The following is an 18,928-nucleotide window of genomic DNA, read 5'->3' as shown; positions in this document are numbered from 1 at the left end:
TCTGGGGTCCGCTCTCTGCTCCCGCTACCGATCGAACTGTATTCTACTTTCTTAATAGAGACAAAGAGGGACAATATGACAAAAGGATCAAAACATTGGGATAATGTAACAATCATAAAAGTATACACACCAAACAACAGAGCCTCAAAATACATAAAAGAAAAATCCACAAATATAATTGAGATATCAACAACTTGTAACAATTCATAGAACTAGTGGACAGAAAACCAACAAAGACAGAGAAGAACTGAACAACACAATGAACCCACAAAATCTACTTAACATATATAAAACACCACTCCCAACCAACAGCAAACTACACATTTTTTTAAGCACCATGAGACATTTATCAAGGTAAAACATATATCCTGGACTGTAAAACAACCCTCACCAAATTTGAGAATTATAATTAAAGAGTGTGTTCTCTGATCATAATGGAATTAATAAGAGAAAAACAACAGGCAACTCTCTGAACACTTAGAAATTAAATAACATGCCTCAAAATAATCCATCAGTCTAAGAGGAAGTCTCAAATCAAGTTATAACATATGGTTTGTCTCCCTCCCAATCCCAGGGTTGCTGGGGGGAGGGGGTTTGGGAGAAGGGGGTGGGATTATGGACATTGGGAAGGGTATGTGCTTTGGTGAGTGCTGTGAAGTGTGTAAACCTGGTGATTCACAGACCTGTACCCCTGGGGATAAAAATAAATGTTTATAAAAAATAAAAAAAAATAGGATTTTATCTCCATTTATGTATTGGTGCATGTATAGGTGTGTGTGTGTGTGTGTGTGTGTGTGTGTGTGTGTGTGAGAGAGAGAGAGAGAGAGAGAGAGAGAAAGACTTGGTGCTTTTTTTTTTTTAATTTGGATTTTTAAAGGAGAATGTGTGGTAAAATTCAAATAAATCATAGTTTCTTTAGGAAGATTAAAAAAAAAAACATACAAAGAGCTGAATGTGATTAAAATCTCTTTTAAAAGGAATCTCCAAGCCCAGATGATTTCATGGAATAACTCTACCAAATATTTTAAGAAATAGCACCAATTTTACACCATCTACTCCAGAAAGAAGAAGGGAAGGGAATATTTCCCAATTCATTTTATGAGACCAAAATCACCCTGATAACAAAATAAGTCAAAACAGCACTAAAAAGGAAAACTAAGGACCAATATCTCTCACCAAATTAAATGCAAAAATCCTCAACAAAATAGTAGCAAATGAAATGTCACAATATACAAAACAATTATATATCATGACTAAGTGGGATTTATTCCAGGTTTTATGTAAGAAATTAATAAATTTAGCCCCACATATCAATAGGCTAGAGAAGAAAAATTATATGATCACATCAATTAATGCTGAAAAAGCACTTGACAAAATCCAACACCCATTCGTGATTCAAACCCTTAGCAAACTGGGAATAGAGGAGAACTTCCTCAGATTGATTGAAAGCATCTACAAAAAATTATATCTAACATAATGCTTTATGGTAAAAAAAAACTGAATAGTTTCTTTCTAAAATGGAAACAAGGCAAGAATACATATTCTCACCATTCTTAACATAGTACTGGAAGTACTTTGCATACTGATCAGAAAGAACTACTGTTTAGACCATTTACATTTAAGCTAATTATTGATATGTTAGGGTTTTAATCTGCCAATTTTTTTCTCTTTTCTTTATTCTCTGTTTTGTGGTGGTTTTTTTTCCCCCTTTTCCTGCTTTGCTGTGAGGTATGTAAGGGGAATCCATTTTTTAAAAAAAGAATTTAGGGGCACCTCGGTGGCTTAATCAGTTTGGCATCCAACTCTTGGCTCCAGTCAGGTCATGATCTCAGGGTCATGTGATTGAGCCCCTACATCAGGCTCCACACTCAGTGTGGAATCTGTCTGGGATTCTTTCCCTCCCCTCTTCTTCCCCCTGCCCACCCTCACTCTTTCTAAAATAAATAATAAATAAAATCTTTTTAAAAAAAGAACTCCATTTTAGTAGCACTTTTGAATGTATCTCTTTGTATTGTTTAGTGGTTGCTTTTTTTTTTAAGATTTTATTTTATTTGTTTGACAGAGAGAGATCACAGGTAGGCAGAGAGACTGGCAGAGAGAGTGAGGGAAGCAGGCTCCCCGCCAAGCAGAGAGCCCCATGTGGGACTCAATCCCATGACCCTGAGATCATGACCTGAGCCGAAGGCAGAGGCTTAACCCACTGAGCCACCCAGGCGCCCCTAGTGGTTGCTTTTGATATTACATTGTGTGTACATAATTTATTAGTCTACTGGTATTGACATTTTACCAGTTCAAGTAAAATTTAGAAAACTTACTTCTTTTTAAGTCCCTTTATTCTCCCCCTCCTCCATTTATAATATAATTGTCTTAAATATTACCCCACATAAATTGTGAAACACTTAAGACAATGTTATAACTTGATTTAACTGTCAAATGCAACTCAGAAAGACAAGGAAAGAAAGTCTATTGTATTTTCCTTATTTTTGCTCTTCTTTTGCTCTTTCTTCCTGATATTATGAGATTCCTTCTTTTATAATTTACTTTCTCTTCCAGAACTTCCTTTAGCCATTATTTTAGGTGAGGCCTGCTGGTGACAAATTTTGTTAGTTTGCCAATATCTGACATGTCTTGATTTCCCTTCAATTCCTGAATAATATTTTCACTGTGTATAGGATTCAGTGTTTGGCAGTTCTTTTCTTTCAGCATTTGAGAAATATGCCACTTTCTTCTGGGCTTCCTGGTTTCTTATAAGAAATTCACTGCCATTTTGTTTTTCCCCAAAAGGTAAAGTTTCAACTTTCTCCAGCTGCAAAGGTTTTCTCTCTGTCTTTAGTTTTCAGAAGTTTGATTTGGTGTGACTGCTGTTTGAGCCCATGAACTAAACTTTTTATTTCAGTTGTTCTTTTTCAATTCTAATATTTCCATTTGGTTCCTCTTTATATCTTCCATTTCTTTGCTGAGACTTTCTAATTTTTGTAAGTCTTTAAATTTTTTTTTGTTTATTTCAAGAATATTCATATTTACTCACTGAAACATTCTTATGATTGCTACTTTATAAATATTTGTTATGGAATCCTACCATCTCTATTATCTTACTGCTGGGTTTTATCTTTTTTCATTCAGTTTGAGATATTCTTGGTTGTTGCTATGACAAGTGTTTTTTTTTTATCAAAACCTCCACATTTTACATTTTATTTTAAGGCTCTGGATCTTATTTAAACCTTCTGCTTTAACTGGCTTTTCATGACCCTGTTTTGCCAGGGGAAAGAGGGATTTTTCACCTCATTATTATCTGATAGAGATAGAAGTTCAGGTTCCACACTTGGTCTTCTGTGACCAAGAAGGGGCTCCTTATTACTGATGCAAGGGGATAAGAGTTCCAGCTCACCACGTGGTCAGTCTTTTCTGACATTGCAGGTGGGGGAGTCTAGTTACTTGCTGCTGGGGATGAACGTCCCAGCTCCTTATTTGGCCTTCTCTGACACCACATCAGCCAGGGGTTGGCATACTTTGTTATAACTTTATTAGGGTGGAATTTTAAGGTTTCCAGTTGGCCTTTGTTGGCATGGGTGGAATGGAGCCATGGGTGTTTTTCTGTAGTGTTGCCTGGAGTACAGTGGTTATTGTCTAAAGTTGTCTCTCATGCTAGATTACTCCTTTTCTGGCTCTTTGGCTCAAAGAGGATTTTGTTAGGGCTTTTTTTTTTTTTTTTTTTTTTTGCTCCTGTTGGTATTTCTGGGCTTCTAGCTTCTTCAGTTCCAGGCCTAGGAGAAGCCTGGAAAAAAAAACCTGGAAAACTTATCATTCTGTTATCTTTGGGTTCCAAATTTCCTAGAGAGTTTGCCTTCTTCTCTCCACCTTTCTGAATCTTCTTATATTTGTTTTATTATATAATGTCCAGGACTTTTTGTTGTACTTAATGAGAGGAATAAGGAAGAGTGTGTCTACTTAGGAAACTTAATATCCATTTAATGGTTATAGGATCTATAGTAATCCCCTGTTTTGTTCCTTATACTGGTGATTTGTGTCTATTCTACTTTTTTTACTTTTGTCAGTCTTGTTAGAGATTTATCAATGTTACTGATTTTTTATAAAGGACCATATTTTTATTTCATCGATTTTTCTCTTTGTCTTCCTGCTTTCAGTTTCATTTATTTCTTCTCTTGTCTTTATTAATTTCTTCCTTCTGATTATTTTGGGTATATTATGCTCTTCTTTGTTTAGTTTCCTGAGGTAGGAATTTAAATTTCTTTGAGACCCTTCCCCTTTTCTTTTTTTTCCCTCTTTTCTAAATGTAAGCATCCAGTGCTATAAATTTCCCTGTTATCACTGCTTTAGTTGCATCCATAAATTTTGATATGTTGTGTTTTTATTTTCATTGAGTTCTGCGCTTTCCCTTTGAGAATTCTCTTTGATTCATGGGTTGTGTAAAGTGTGTTTTTTAAGTTTTCAAGTGTTTGTAGATTGTCCTATTTTCTCTGTGTCACTGATTCCTAGTCTGATTCCCATTTACTCTGTGAACATATTTTGCATTCTTTCAATGCTTCTAAATTTGTTGAAGTTTGCTTTTTGACCCAAGATATAACCTGACTTGGTGAATGTTTCGTGGGTGCTTGAAAAAAATGTATTCTTCTGTTGTTGAGAGACTATTACAAAAATGTAAATTAGGCTCTCTTGAATAATTGTAGTGTTTAGTTTTTCAATATTTTGTCTAATTTTCTGTCTAGTAGCTCTAACAATTGCTGTGAGTGGAGTGTTAAAGTCCCTAACTATAATTTTGGATTTGCTTATCTGTCTTTTCAATTTGGTTTTGGTTCATGTATTTTGAAGCACTGTTGTTTAGTGCATACACATTTAGGATTGCTGTGTCTTTTTGGTGTATCTATACTTTTAACATGTGGTGACCCTATATATCTCTAATTTTCTTTTCTCTAAAATCTCCTTTATCTCATAATAATGATCTTCATGTTTTGCCCAATGTTAGTGTGATATTATCTTATTCCATCCTTTTGTTATTTACCTATATCATTGTGTTTGCAGTGAGTTTTTGTTAACAGGATATAATTGGATCATATTTTTTAAATATACTCTCCCAATCACTGTCTTTTAATTGAGGTATTTAGACTACTTAGGTTTAAAGTAATTATTAATATGTTAGGGTTTAAGTATGCCATTTATTTATTTATCTATTTTTGTTTCTTCCCCCTCCTTTTTTTTTTTACTTGCCTTCCTGTGGGTTTCTTACACATTTTTAAGGATCCTATCTTGTCTTATTATGACAGTTTTTAGTCTATTACTTAGTTGCTCTAGGTATTTGTGTTTGTGTGTGTATATGTAACTTATCACAGTCTATGCATATCAACAATTTACTGTTCTGAAGAATTGAAATCTTACTACATAGGAACATTTAAATCCTTCCTACTTTTTAAATATAATTGTGTCAAGTATTTTTTCTACATACATTGAGCACTAAAACAAACACTGTTATAATTTTTACTTCAACCACCAAATACAATTTAGGAAACTCATGACAATTAGAATAGTCTATTACATTATTCCATTGAGCTTTTCTTGGAACTCTGAGCTTTTTGTTATCATTTCCTTTTTGTTTAGAGAGCTTCCCTTAGCTATTTTAAAGGACATGTCTTCTAGCAAGAGATTTCTCTAGTTTACCTTTGAGAATCTCCTTAATTTCTTCCTGAATGATAGGTTTGCTGGATGTAGAACCTGTGATTGACAGTTTCTTCTTTTAGTATATGAATAATATTGTACCACTTCCTTCTAACCTCCATGCTTTGAAAGAAGAAATCCTCTAGTCTTCAGATTGATTTTTTATTGGTAATACACTATTTCTCTCTAGTTGCTTAATTAATTAATTTCTATGTCTTTAGTTTTCAATGTTTAATTATGATGTTTATTGGTGTGGGTGTCCTGGGTTTATCTTATTTGATGTTCATTCAGTTCATTGAATCAGTAGGTTTATTTCTTTTGCCAAAATGTGGGTAGCTGTCAGCCATTAATTCTTTGAATATGTTTTTGGTTCCACTCTTTCTCCTCTCCCTGGGCCTCCCATGATACTAAATGTTAGCTATCCTGTTACTGTTCCACCAGTCCCTAAGGTTCCTTCTTCACTCTTATCAAGTGTTTTTGTTTATGTGTTGCTCAGATTGAATAAACTCTATTCATCTGTCCTCAAGTTCCTTATTTCTATCTTCTGTGATCTCCTAATATTGAGTGTATTTAGAGAATTTTTAATTTTGGTTATTTTCATTTTTAGTTCTAGAATTTCCATTTCATTTTTTATAACTTCTTTTCTGGGTTTTTCTATTTTCTTACATTTGTTTCAAGGGAATTTATAATTAGTTGTTGAAGCAACTTTATGGTGGCTACTTTAAAACCTGTTTCAGATGATTACAACAATCTTATCTATCTCAGCATTGCATCAGTTGATTTTCTTTTCTTGTTCACATTGTGATTTTCCTGGTTCTTGGTATGATTAGTTATTTTACTGTATCCTTGGATATTATATTAGGAGATTCTCAGTCCTATTTAGACCTTCTACTTTAGCAAGCAGTAAGCTGGTTAGGTGTAGTTTGTCAGTTCTGGCCTACTTTTGTAAGCCATAATTCCAATGACAATTTACTTTTCTAAGTCCTTACAATGCTATTATGGTCTGTTTCATGCCCTAGCACTACTTGAGCTCTGGGGGCAGAAGATACTCCCATGGGCCACCCAGTGTCATAAGGTAGAAAGTCAGGAATACCAGAACTGTGGGCAGAGAGCATTTCCCCTTGCCTATTCTCTGGCTATCCAGTGCTGGTAGGATCTCCACTCCATCTCTACTGGTGTGCCTACAAAGGAAATAATCACCTAACTGGGTTGCCTTCTTCCAGGTAACACAGGCTCTGTATAGGTCTTTGCTACTCTGTTGAGGTAGAGGAATCTTTGAGGCTGGTTCATCTTCTGCCACACATTATAGCACCAAGAGACATTTTGAATAGGAATGGATTTCATATACTAAAAGTACCTAATGTAATGCTAATGTTATATTAGCCCCTGTATGATTTTATCATATTACCACTACTGGATGTTGGTTTCTTATTGACCAATTATATTTCCCTTTTTTTAACTCAATGTCCTTTGCTTTCTGAGACTTAAGAAAGTTGTATAGGTGGCAAAAATGACAGATTTATCATCAAATAACCTGAGTTCTGCCTTTGACTGTGAGATCCTAAACAAGTGATCTTCTCTTCATTGAGCTTCAGTTTTACTCCTTATAAAATTGACACACTGCCACCCACCCACAGAGCTAATGTGAGAATTAAATTAAAATAATTGTAAATTCACTTTGTGAAATGATATACAAAAATAGACAGCACTTTTCTTACTCATCTATTGTTCCCTATAATCATTTCTGTTTCTGTCATATCTACTTGTACCACCAGTACCCCACTAGATAACCTTAATGCACCAACACTAATACCCTTGTTTTAAAATTCTAATCCTTGAACTGGTACCAGGCTGACTACATAAGAATCACTTAGGGCATGTTTTTGAAATACAGATTCTCTGGTTGACCCCCCATATTTTACTTAGCAGATCTGAGATGAGACCCAGAAATCTGTGTTTTAAAAATAATCTCCAGGGCACCTGGGTGGCTCAGTGGGTTGGGCCGCTGCCTTCAGCTCAGGTCATGATCTCAGGGTCCTGGGATCAAGTCCCGCATCGGGCTCTCTGCTCAGCAGGGAGCCTGCTTCCCTCTCTCTCTCTCTGCCTGCCTCTCCATCTACTTGTGATTTCTCTCTGTCAAATAAATAAATAAAATCTTTTAAAAAAAGAAAATAAAAAATAAAAATAAAAATTATCTCCAAATAGTTCATTAAACACAGACAGATATGGGACCCACTTTGTCTTAAACACTTAGCACCAAACCTTGCACATGGCAGACAGTCAGAAAATGGTTGATAAATTAAGGAAATTCTGGAAAACAGCAATCTATATGTCTAAAAGGATAGAAAGTGGGTTCTTGGGAGGAGGGGAGAAAGGAGATAGAGCATATGAGACCAAAGATGGGGGACAGTTCATGGCTGTTTTCTATAGCACAGTGGATTATTTTGAAGACTCTAACAAATTTTGCCCCATTTGTGCAGTAAATTAAACAACAGGCAATGAGCTTAAATGGTAACAAGAGCAATTTCCATTATATACTAGCCACATGATCTCTTAACATTCTCTCTCACTTCTATGATTCCAGCTACATCATGGGTCTTTAGAAGCAAAGCCTGGTAAATTAAATCAGCAATTATTGCCTTTTAAAATGCTAGTGATTTTAAGGGTTTTCTTTGAAAAGTCTTAGTCAATAGGAGTATAAGACTATGAATAACACCAAAATATTTAGCTGTCTATTGAAAATTCTTTACAGTATCAAATAAAATGGGAACAGATGCAACTAGGCCAGAGCTTGGTTAGTAGGTAACAGATTTATTGGACTTGCTCATTTTAAAAATTAAGGTTATAAACAACATATGTTAAAAATCCTATAAAAACTGCTCTGGAAATCATCTTCCTAGAAAGCCAAAATCCCTGCTAATGTTCTGAATTTGCTTTTCAGAACCGAACGATGACATCGTATACATTTGCAGCACTGTTTGAAACAATGCTTCTTTGAAACAGAGCTTACTCTGTGTGCATTCAGTAGCAACCCCAAAGTTTCAAACACCTGGTCTCTTCCCAGAATATAATGCATCTACTCCCTTGAGAAATACAGGTGATGTTGCTATGAGTTACAGTTTTCAGGAAGTTTTCATAAATAGTTCATGATTTTAAAGGAAAAACAAGTCATATGAGAGTGAAATCAACAGATCTTTGGTCTATCCTGAAGGCTAGAGACTTGAGGAGAATCTCAACTGGCTCTTTTTATTCTTGTTGTCATGTATGCAAGTCTCCTGTTGAATCTCTCTGGTCCACTGTTCTGTCTAATGAAGTCATGTTCTGTGCTCAGGGCAGTAATATCCTCAGAAGCAGATGTCTCCCATAAAGCATGACCTCATTCCTTGGAATACAAGAGCCAGCAGTAGACTGTTGGTGTAATGTGGTGGGGGTGGGGGGAAGGGCCTTGTTTAAAAATAGTTTTCTCAAATAATTTGTTCAACTTTTTTATAAATTTCTATTAAATAGCAAATCTAGTTGCTGTTGTTGTTGTTGTTGTTCTTGACCTCACTTCTTAATTCCAGAAGGGTCAACCACTAGTCCAGAAGGAACAGAATCCTCATAGAGCACAGTCACTTCCATCCAATTGTTTGTCAAAGACAGAATGACAGATTTGGGTATAAAAGGGTAAAACTTGGGATTTTCCAGATGCTAAATCTAGGCTGTATATTAGACCCTACTGAATCACAGCCTAGATTCCAACAAGCATTTTATAACGGGCCTGAAGCTCAACAGATATAAATTCAAGTACCCAAGGAAAGTTACTGACCCAGATGCTCTTAGCAAATTAGGCAAGTGGGAACATTGCTAGAGAAGGAAAAGATAGGGGGAAAGAGTGGACCAATTAGAAGGATGAAGTTTGAGGCCAATCCATACTTGGTTGGGAAGATGGCTATTCCTGTTCCAGATGTAGGGCAGTTCCTGAGCACTAACTTCTCAAATTATTAGGAATAACCAAAATTCATGACATTCTGCACTCTCTGACATCTTATAACCAGGCCTTTTGGTCATAGCCTACAAGTCCTAGTGTGCTCCTCACTTTTCTTTGTGTCTATGCAGAAAGTTAGCACCCTAAGAAAAGGTCCGACAAGCTAATTTCCTAAAGAAAAAAGGGAAGTCCTTTCCATAAACAGCATCACAAGGAAATATAATGTACTTACCATCTGAGCTCAGCACCTACAATTTGTAAGTTTAAACACTACATCCCATAAGAAGTTTTTTTTCCATTACAGTTGTGCATTAAAAAATGAAGAAATGCCAATAATGCTATAAATATTAATTGACAATGATAAATACTGAAATTATATTTCCTTCTCCAACTTCCTCATTAGTTGCCTTGGCTGGCAACTAGTAATCTTTCAAAGAATAATTTAAGCCTCATCCCTACCATAAAGCAAATCTTTCCAGAGCAAAATATCCCAGACTTCATTTCTCGTGCTCCTTGAGGCCATCCATCTTCTTTCCTGCTTCCACACCTCATCTTCACCCCTTCTACATCGGCTTCCTCTGGAGGCAATGACATTGGTACTAAAAATGAAAGTACACAGAAAACAAATAAGAGATCAATGGTCTTCTGTAAAGTTAGTGTGGCTGGGAAAACTGTTTAAAAAACTGAGGTCATGTAGCAGTTGTCCCTCAAGAAAGTGCTACAAACTAGAAATAGCAGTAATTTTTTTTTAAATGAAGGCTACTGTACATTTTTTTTTTCTGCTGGTAATAAAAACCACCCAATGATATCATAGGAGAGAAAGGATTAAGCCCAAATCAAAATATTACAGAACAGATATTTCCCATGTTCTGTTAGCCATTGCAAAGCATAGAAAGGGAAGGAATGTTTCCTGGCTTACTTTACGAAATTGGTATGACCCAGTAACAAACTCTTCCAAAAACAGCATCAAAAAGGAAATTTAAGATGTCTCTTAAAAATCCTAAACTACTAGCAAATCAAATCCTGCAAAATAAAGTAGATGTTATACCCAAGTAGGGTTTGTCTTAGGAAAGCAAAGATGGCTCAATAATAGGAATTCTTAATAACATGTTACATCATCAGCTCAAAGAATGTAAGTTATATGGTCAGCTCAGATTTCATAAATACTTAACCCCCTTTACTGATAATTTTTAGTAAACCAGGAGTAAAAAGATATTATTTAATATTATAAGAATTTCTTAGCCTAATAAGTAGCATAGTGCTTAATGATAAATATATCAGAGGCATTCCTGACAAAACCAGTAAAAAGACCAAGTGATCATTGTTTTTTACCAAGATACTCATTATAACTGCTGATGTTTAACATTATTCTTGAAGTTCTAGCCAATGCAATGAGGCAAGAAACTGAAATAGAAGTCACAACTCTTGGGGAATTATAAAATTTATTATTATTTACAGATATGATTCTATAGCTAGAAAACTCAAGACAAATTAATTGAAAGGATAGTTAAATAAGACAGATCACCAAGGTTGGTGAGTCTTATACTGTTTGTTCTCTGTAGTACAAATATAGTACTAAACATCTTTTATTCAGACAACATTTATAAGTTGAATATAATTGAACAACTAACTAAAAAGAAAAACTTTCTGCAGGAAGTCAAATCCTTCAAGGCCATTTCAGAATCTTGCTGTGCCTTAGGATCATCATTCTGAACGTCAATTCATATTAGATTAAAAGGCTTAGTTAGTTGTTTGCTTGGATTTGTGGTGAATGAAATTCGTATGATTATGAAATTTTGCAAAGAAATGAACTTGTAATTTTTGAGTGCTTAGAGAATATCTTAAATATGCTATTTATGTTATCTTTTATAATCCTTACAATTCTGTAAGATTAGTAATAGTTTCTCCATTTTACAGTGAAGGTACACTCAGAAATGAAGCCATTTGCTCAATGTCATACCACACTTAGTAAGTGGTGGAGCTGGAACTTGAATTCAATTATGTGGCTTACAATTATGCATCTCTCTGCAAGGGAAAAGGTATTTCCTGGAACAAAGTTCTGCAGAGTACAATGCATAGAAGATGGCATGAACAATGTGGGTGACAATACTGAAGATAGAAAAGGCAGGCTAACATTTACCAGGTTGAAAGATAACCTCAGAAATAAGCCAAGTAGGTATACCCTTCTTGGGGAAAAAATAAAATTGGATTGGCTTCTTCCTAAATCCTAAATCAAAATATTGAGCAGCACTTCCATCCTAGGGAAGTAGGATGTAAATGACCAGGGTACACACAAACTGAGCATTAGAAATACCAAGTTTGTTCCATCATGAGAAAAAGCCCCTGTGATTCAGACTGAGTCCCATCTGATTAAAGGGGCAGTACTACATGCACAGTGACACAGCAGCTAGCCATCTTGAAGAATTCAGGAAACCAGCTTAGAGCCATGTTGCAAATGTGTAGTTCTCAATGTATCTGTGGTTTGTGTTTTGGCTGGCCACTTGTGGCTACACTCTTCCCCAGTAAAGGGGGAGCCAGAGGACCACCTAACCACTTTTAGCAAGGCTGACAGAATTGCTTCGGGGAACAACACAAGGCACCTGTGGGTGCCACATCCCATGATGGGGTTCACCTGCCCACAGAAGGATAGTGTATCTCTGAAGATTTATGTCATATCCCATAAGTAGATTGGTTCTGACTCCTCTTCTCTGAGCAACAAAAAGGTTAAGATGATAAAAATTGTTAGTGTAACCTTTAACATGTTTAATGAGTTAACACATCTCAACTACTAAAGCAATCTACTTAATTCTTGTGCATGAAGTAATTCATGGGCCTAAAGTAATTCCTTGCATTTCCTTAAAATGTCACAATTTCCAAAATTTGATTTTGTTTCCGTTATCTCATTGATCCCCAGAACTGAATATGAATATCCCCGATTTCAAGCCCAAGGGAAGAGGAGAATGGTGCTACCATTAACAGAAATGAAGGAAATGGCACTTAAAGATTGATTTAGAACAGTGGTTCTCAACCTTGGCCACACATTAGAATCACCTGGGGATCTTTAAAGAATTCTCGTGCCCATGCTTAGATCCAGAACAATTGCATCAGAATCTCCAGGAATTAAGTTTTGGAAGCTACCAGGTGATTTCAATGGATGGCCAGATTTAAGAACCAATAACTTCAAAGATGAGTTTGATCTGAAGTTTATGAGTTCCAGGTAACAGGAGTGCATTCAAATGGCAATGTCATGTAGTAATTGGAGACATGGGTTGTGATTTAGGGACTGGGATTCTCCACAAGGGTTGAAGCCCTGGAAAGAAATATACTTGTGAAAAAGTGTGTGAATAGAGAAAAGGAAGGGCCTGAAGGCTAAACTTTGATATTCCTAGTGTTTTTTAAGATTTTATTTATTTATTTGACAGACAGAGATCACAAGTAGGCAGAGAGGCAGGCAAAGAGAGAGGAAGGGAAGCAGGCTCCCTGCCGAGCAGAGAGCCCGATGTGGGGCTCCATCCCAGGACCCTGGAATCATGACCTGAGCCAAAAGCTGAGGCTTTAACCCACTGAGCCACCCAGATGCCCCTGATATTCCTAGTGTTAAGATTTCTGTTAACCTAGCTTTAAAAAAAAAAAAGGCACATGTTTCCATAATAAGAAAAAATGACTAATAGAAACCTTTGTAGAAGAAACTGTGCATGTATCTAAAAGGATCAATGGGTATGATTTATTTAGACACTAAAAAAACCTTTAATTAAAGTGCTACAGCAAAGGTTGTTATGCTTTAAGTTGTGCCATTATGCATCCTATGAAGAGGGCTTGAATGCATATCTTGCTAGGTTGGGAAGCATAAACAGTAAAGTTTCTGTAATAGCTGTTTTTTGTTTCATTTAACATTTTCATATATGGTCTAAGTGTGAGCTTTTAGTGAAATCTCTAAGGTCATAGATGACAAACCATTTAATCCACATACTCATTCAAAGCTCTGCAACTTACTATCTGTGTGACCTCTGACAAGTTACTTAACCTCTCCTGTTTCCCCAGCTGTAAAATAATAAAATTGGACATAAACATCTCAGCTAGAAATTCTGTAGCTTAGCTTAACTCAGCTCCTCATTGTGTGTCTACAATGAAAACAACACATAATCAAGTTCTTTAGTTGATTAGAGCAATGTTAGAGAATGACAATTATGGGGTCAAGGACCAGAGAAAGCAATTGTTATACAGAACTACTCACTATACAGAGTTCATTGTAACCAGATTGGCCAAAACTGTTTCTGCTAGCCATCTGCTGGATCATAAAAATAGCTTTGTTATACAGAACCATCCTTTATAATTGGATTTAACCTGTACCACAGATTTCTTCAACAATATATTTATAAATCTCTTATATAGCATTTTAGAGTTGAGGTTCATAAAATTTTCTAGTAAGAAGTCGCCTCGTCCATACCTGTATTCGGCAGAAGGAAAGAGAAATGCAGACAAGTGAAGTGATGCATGCACGGTCAGACACCAAATAATAAGTCATAGAGCTGTATCTCTGAACAACTAGTCCAGCTCCCTTCTTCCTATACTCAGATCCCAACATGATGAGAAATATAGCCCTTTGAGACTCTGGCTAGACCTATTTTGAAGCTGCTTTGGCAAGCCTGTCAGGTAGGCATGTGGCTTGATAATAATAGTGATGAAAAATAAGTGTGGTGATTATACCTACCATTTACTGAGTACCTATATGTGCCAGGCATGTGCTAAGTTCTGTGCATTATCCCATTTAATACTCCTGAAATCCCCTTTGAGATAGATATTATTGTCCCAATTTTCATAAATGAACAAACTGATTTAAAGAAGTGAAGTCACGGGGCACCTGGGTGGCTCAGTGGTTTAAAGCCTCTGCTTTCAGCTCAGGTCACAATCCCAGGGTCCTGGGATCGAGCCCCACATCGGGCTCTCTGCTCAGCAAAGAGCCAGCTTCCTCCTCTCTCTCTCTCTCTCTCTCTCTCTCTCTCTCTCTGCCTGCCTCTCTGCCTACTTGTGATCTCTATGTCAAATAAATTAATAAAATCTTTAAAAAAAAAAAAAAAGAAGTGAAGTCACTTGCCCAAGGTCACATAGCTGTTGAATGTTAGATCTAGAATTCAAATCCAGTTCTGAAAGAATAACAAATCTCATGCTCTTTCCATAATCTCAGTATTTTCCAAACAGCATAATCCAGAACATTAATTCAACAAGAGACAGGTATTTCTCATAAAAGGTTCTGTGGTCCAATAGCCAAAATATGGAAAGAACCTAGATGCCCATCAACAGATGAATGGATAAAGAAATGTGATATATATATATATATATATATATATATATATAGTGGAATACTATGCAGCCATCAAAAGAAATGAAATCTTGGGGCGCCTGGGTGGCTCAGTGGGTTAAGCCGCTGCCTTCGGCTCAGGTCATGATCTCAGGGTCCTGGGATCGAGTCCCGCATCGGGCTCTCTGCTTGGCAGGGAGCCTGCTTCCTCCTCTCTCTCTCTCTGCCTGCCTCTCCATCTACTTGTGATTTCTCTCTGTCAAATAAATAAATAAAATCTTTAAAAAAAAAAAAAAAAGAAATGAAATCTTGCCATTTGTGATGATGTGGATGGAACTAGAGGATGTTATGCTAAGCGAAAGAAGTCAATCAGAGAAAGACAACTATCATATGATCTCCCTGATATGAGGAAGTTAAGAGGCAATGTGAGGGACTTGGGAGGTAGGAAAGGAATAAATGAAACAAGATGGGATCAGGAGGGAGACAAACCATAAGAGACTCTTAATCTCACAAAACAAACTCAAAGTTGCTGGGAGGAGGGGGGTAGGGAGAGGGTGGTTGGGTTATGGACACTGGAGAAGGTATGTGCTATGGTGAGTGCTGTGAAGTGTGTAAACCTGGTGATTCACAGACCTGTACCCCTGGGGCTAATAATACATTATATGTTAATTAAAAATTTTAAAATCATTTTTTAAAAGTTTAAAAAAAAAGGTTCTGTGGTCAAATCAGACTAGGAAATGCTGCATTTCATATTCTATTTTGGAGAGTCACCTTTCCCATTCATATATTAAAAGATCAAGAAGTCTGCAGTGAAGAAATCTGTTTATTTTTCTTTAACCCTGTGTTTCCCAAACTCTTTTTGACCAAGGAATCCTTTCCCTAAGAACAACTATTAACATCACAAAGGACTCCAGTGTTCCATGGAGCAGTGTGAAAAACACTGCCAGAGACCACACAATCCATTCCATTCATCTTTCCAATCTTCTGAAATTGCTGCTCTTAGGCCTGGCTTTTTCATCCTAACCACTAAAGCAACCAAAGACTGGGTGTTGCAAAATATTTCCTTAGTAAGAGCACACACCTGTCACTTTGGGAGCATCTTTGGTAACATGAAGAAACCTATACTTCATGGAACTTTGAGAGATCATTAAGCTTCTGAAATGTCAGCAGTTAGTGGTACTGTTACAGTGTTGCCTGAACCACAGTAATATTTTTTATAATATTTTTGAGTCTTTCCCAAAACAAGCCAGAACTGAGCTAGAAAAGTTTCACCCTGATCATAACTTTAAGTCAGGCTTGTGGAGCCAGAAACCCCAGGCACGATCCCCTACTGCAAGGGCTAGAGAGAAATCTTTGGATGAAGGACGCAAGGCTTCTCGTATTGGAAATACTTTAGAGATTGGGATGGGATGGGGTGGGAATCAATATATACAGCCCTACCGTTTCTTGCCTTTCTGTCATGCTTACAGCAGATGTTGGAAATGTAATCTGGGCTCTGAATATGGGCATTCCATGTGGTTCTCATTCAAAATTCTCACTCCTCTTTGAAACTAATGGCTTCCATCTTCTTCAGATGTATTGGACATGCCACATGTATCTGTGCATTCTGTTTACAGTTCTAACGGTGTGAGACAGAACATGAGATAAACTCCTAAGATTACAAGATTTGAAAATGTGTACTATGGTGACGGTTGTTTTGCTTTTTTTAAAAAAGAAAATTTGAGTCCTATATCTGCTCCTCTACCAGCCACCATCCCTACTTTCCTCCTTACTGTTTCACTATGGTCCTGAAGAAATGTTGGCCATGTCCTCTTCTCTGATGTAGCTCTCTATATCAAGGAAGGAAAGCATGAAATCAGGGAGCTACTACGTGTATAATCAAAGAACAAATGAAATCAAATAAACATTAATTGAGTACCTACTATAAGCACATCACTTTTGTTCCTTTAGACTGCAAAACAACTCTATAAAGTGAGACTGTAAAACAGCTCTATAAAGCGATAGAATTATGCTCACTTTTCAAATTGACAATTTTTGATGTATTTTTAGCATGACTGTGATTTTGTATTCATTATTTTTATTAATATATAATGTATTATTTGCCCCAGGGGTACAGATCTGTGAATCGTCAGGCTTACACATTTCATAGCACTGACCATAGCCCATACCCTACCCAATGTTCATAACCCAACCACCCTCTCCATATCCCCCCTCCTCCCAACAACCCTCAGTTTGTTTTGTGAAATTAGGAGTCTCTTATGGTTTGTCTCCCTCCCAATCCCACCTTGTTTCATTTTTTCCCTTCCCTACCCCTAAAACACCCTGCCCTGCCTCTCAAATTCCATATATCAGGGAGAACATATGATAATTGTCTTTCTCCAATTGACTTATTTTGCTAAGCACAATACCCTCTAGTTCTATCCACGTCATCACAAATTGCAAGATCTCATTTCTTTTGATGGCTGCATAGTATTCCATTGTATATATATACCACTTCTTCTTTATCCATTCATCTGTTGATGGATATCTAGGTTCTTTCCATAGTTTGGCTATTGTGGACATTGCTGCTACAAATATTCAGGTGCATGTGCCCCTTCGGATCACTACATTTGTATCTTTAGGGTAAATACCCAGTAGTGTGATTGCTGGGTCATAGGGTTGTTCTATTTTCAACTTTTTGAGCAAACTTCATACTGTTTTACAGAGTGGCTACACCAGCTTGCATTCCCACCAACAGTGTAGGAGGGTGCCTCTTTCTCCACATCCTCGCCAACATCTGTCATTTCCTGACTTGTTAATTTTAGCCATTCCGACTGGTGTGAGGTGGTATCTAGTTGTGGTTTTAATTTTTATTTCCCTGATGCCAAGTGATGGTGAGCACTTTTTCATGTGTCTCTTGGCCATTTGGATGTCTTCTTTGCAGAAATGTCTGTTCATATCCTCTGCCCATTTCTTAATTGGATCATTTGTTCTTTGGGTGTTCAGGTTGATAAGTTCTTTATAGATTTTGGATACTAGCCCTCTACCTGATGTGTTATTTGCATAATATCTTCTCCCATTCTGTTGATTCTCTTTGGCTTTGTTGACTGTTTCCTTTGCTGTGCAAAAGCTTTGATGAAGTCCCAATAGCTCATTTTGCCCTTGATTCCCTTGCCTTTGGCGATGTTTCTAGGAAGAAGCTGCTGTGGCTGAGGACAAAGAGGTTGCTACCTGTGTTCTCCTCAAGGATTTTGGTGGATTCCTGTCTCATATGGACGTCTTTCATCTAGTTCGAGTCTATTTTCATGTGTGGTGTAAGGAAATACTCCAGTTTCATTCTTCTGCATGTGGCTGTCCAATTTTCCCAACACCAGTTGTTGAAGAGACTGTCTTCTTCACATTGTACAGTCTTTCTTGCTTTGTTGAAGATTAGTTGACCATAGAGTTAAGGGCCCATTTCTGGTCTCTCTATTCTGTTCCATTGTTCTATGTCTCTGTTTTTGTGCTAGTACCATACTGTCTTCCTGATTACAGCTTTGTAATGAAGCTTGAGGTCCAGAATTCTGATGCCAACAGCTTTGGTTTTCTTTTTCAAAATTCCTATGGCAATTCTGGGACTTTTATGGTTCCATACAAATTTTAGGATTATTTGTTCCATTTCTTTGAAAAAAAATAGATAGTATTTTGATACGGATTGCATTAAATGTGCAGATTGCTCTATAGCATAGACATTTTCACAATATTTATTCTTCCAACCCATGAGCATGGAACATCTTTCCATTTCTTTGTGTCTTCCTCAATTTTTTCATGAGTGTGTTATAGTTTTCTGAGTACAGATTCTTTCCCTCTTTGGTTATATTTATTCCTAGGTATCTTATGGGTTTGGATGCAGTTGTAAGTGGGTTCAATTTCTCTTTCTTCTGTCTTGTTGTTGGTGTATAGAGATGCAACTGATTTCTGTGAATTGATTTTATATCCTGACACTTTACTGAATTCCTTTATGAGTTCTAGCA

The 18,928-nt window shown here is 36.7% G+C and overlaps 1 protein-coding gene across 6 annotated transcripts in view; it reads left to right on the top strand.

The window, feature by feature from the left end:
• EDA (ectodysplasin A) overlaps positions 1-18,928 on the top strand; it is a 509,608-nt gene that overhangs the window by 432,535 nt on the left and 58,145 nt on the right. The gene's annotated exons all lie outside the window — the stretch shown is intronic.

This window comes from Mustela nivalis, assembly GCF_964662115.1.
Source record: "Mustela nivalis genome assembly, chromosome: X".
Classification (NCBI taxonomy): Eukaryota; Metazoa; Chordata; class Mammalia; order Carnivora; family Mustelidae; genus Mustela; species Mustela nivalis.
Note: the sequence above shows the minus strand (reverse complement) of the source record. Positions and strands in the feature narration are given on the sequence as shown.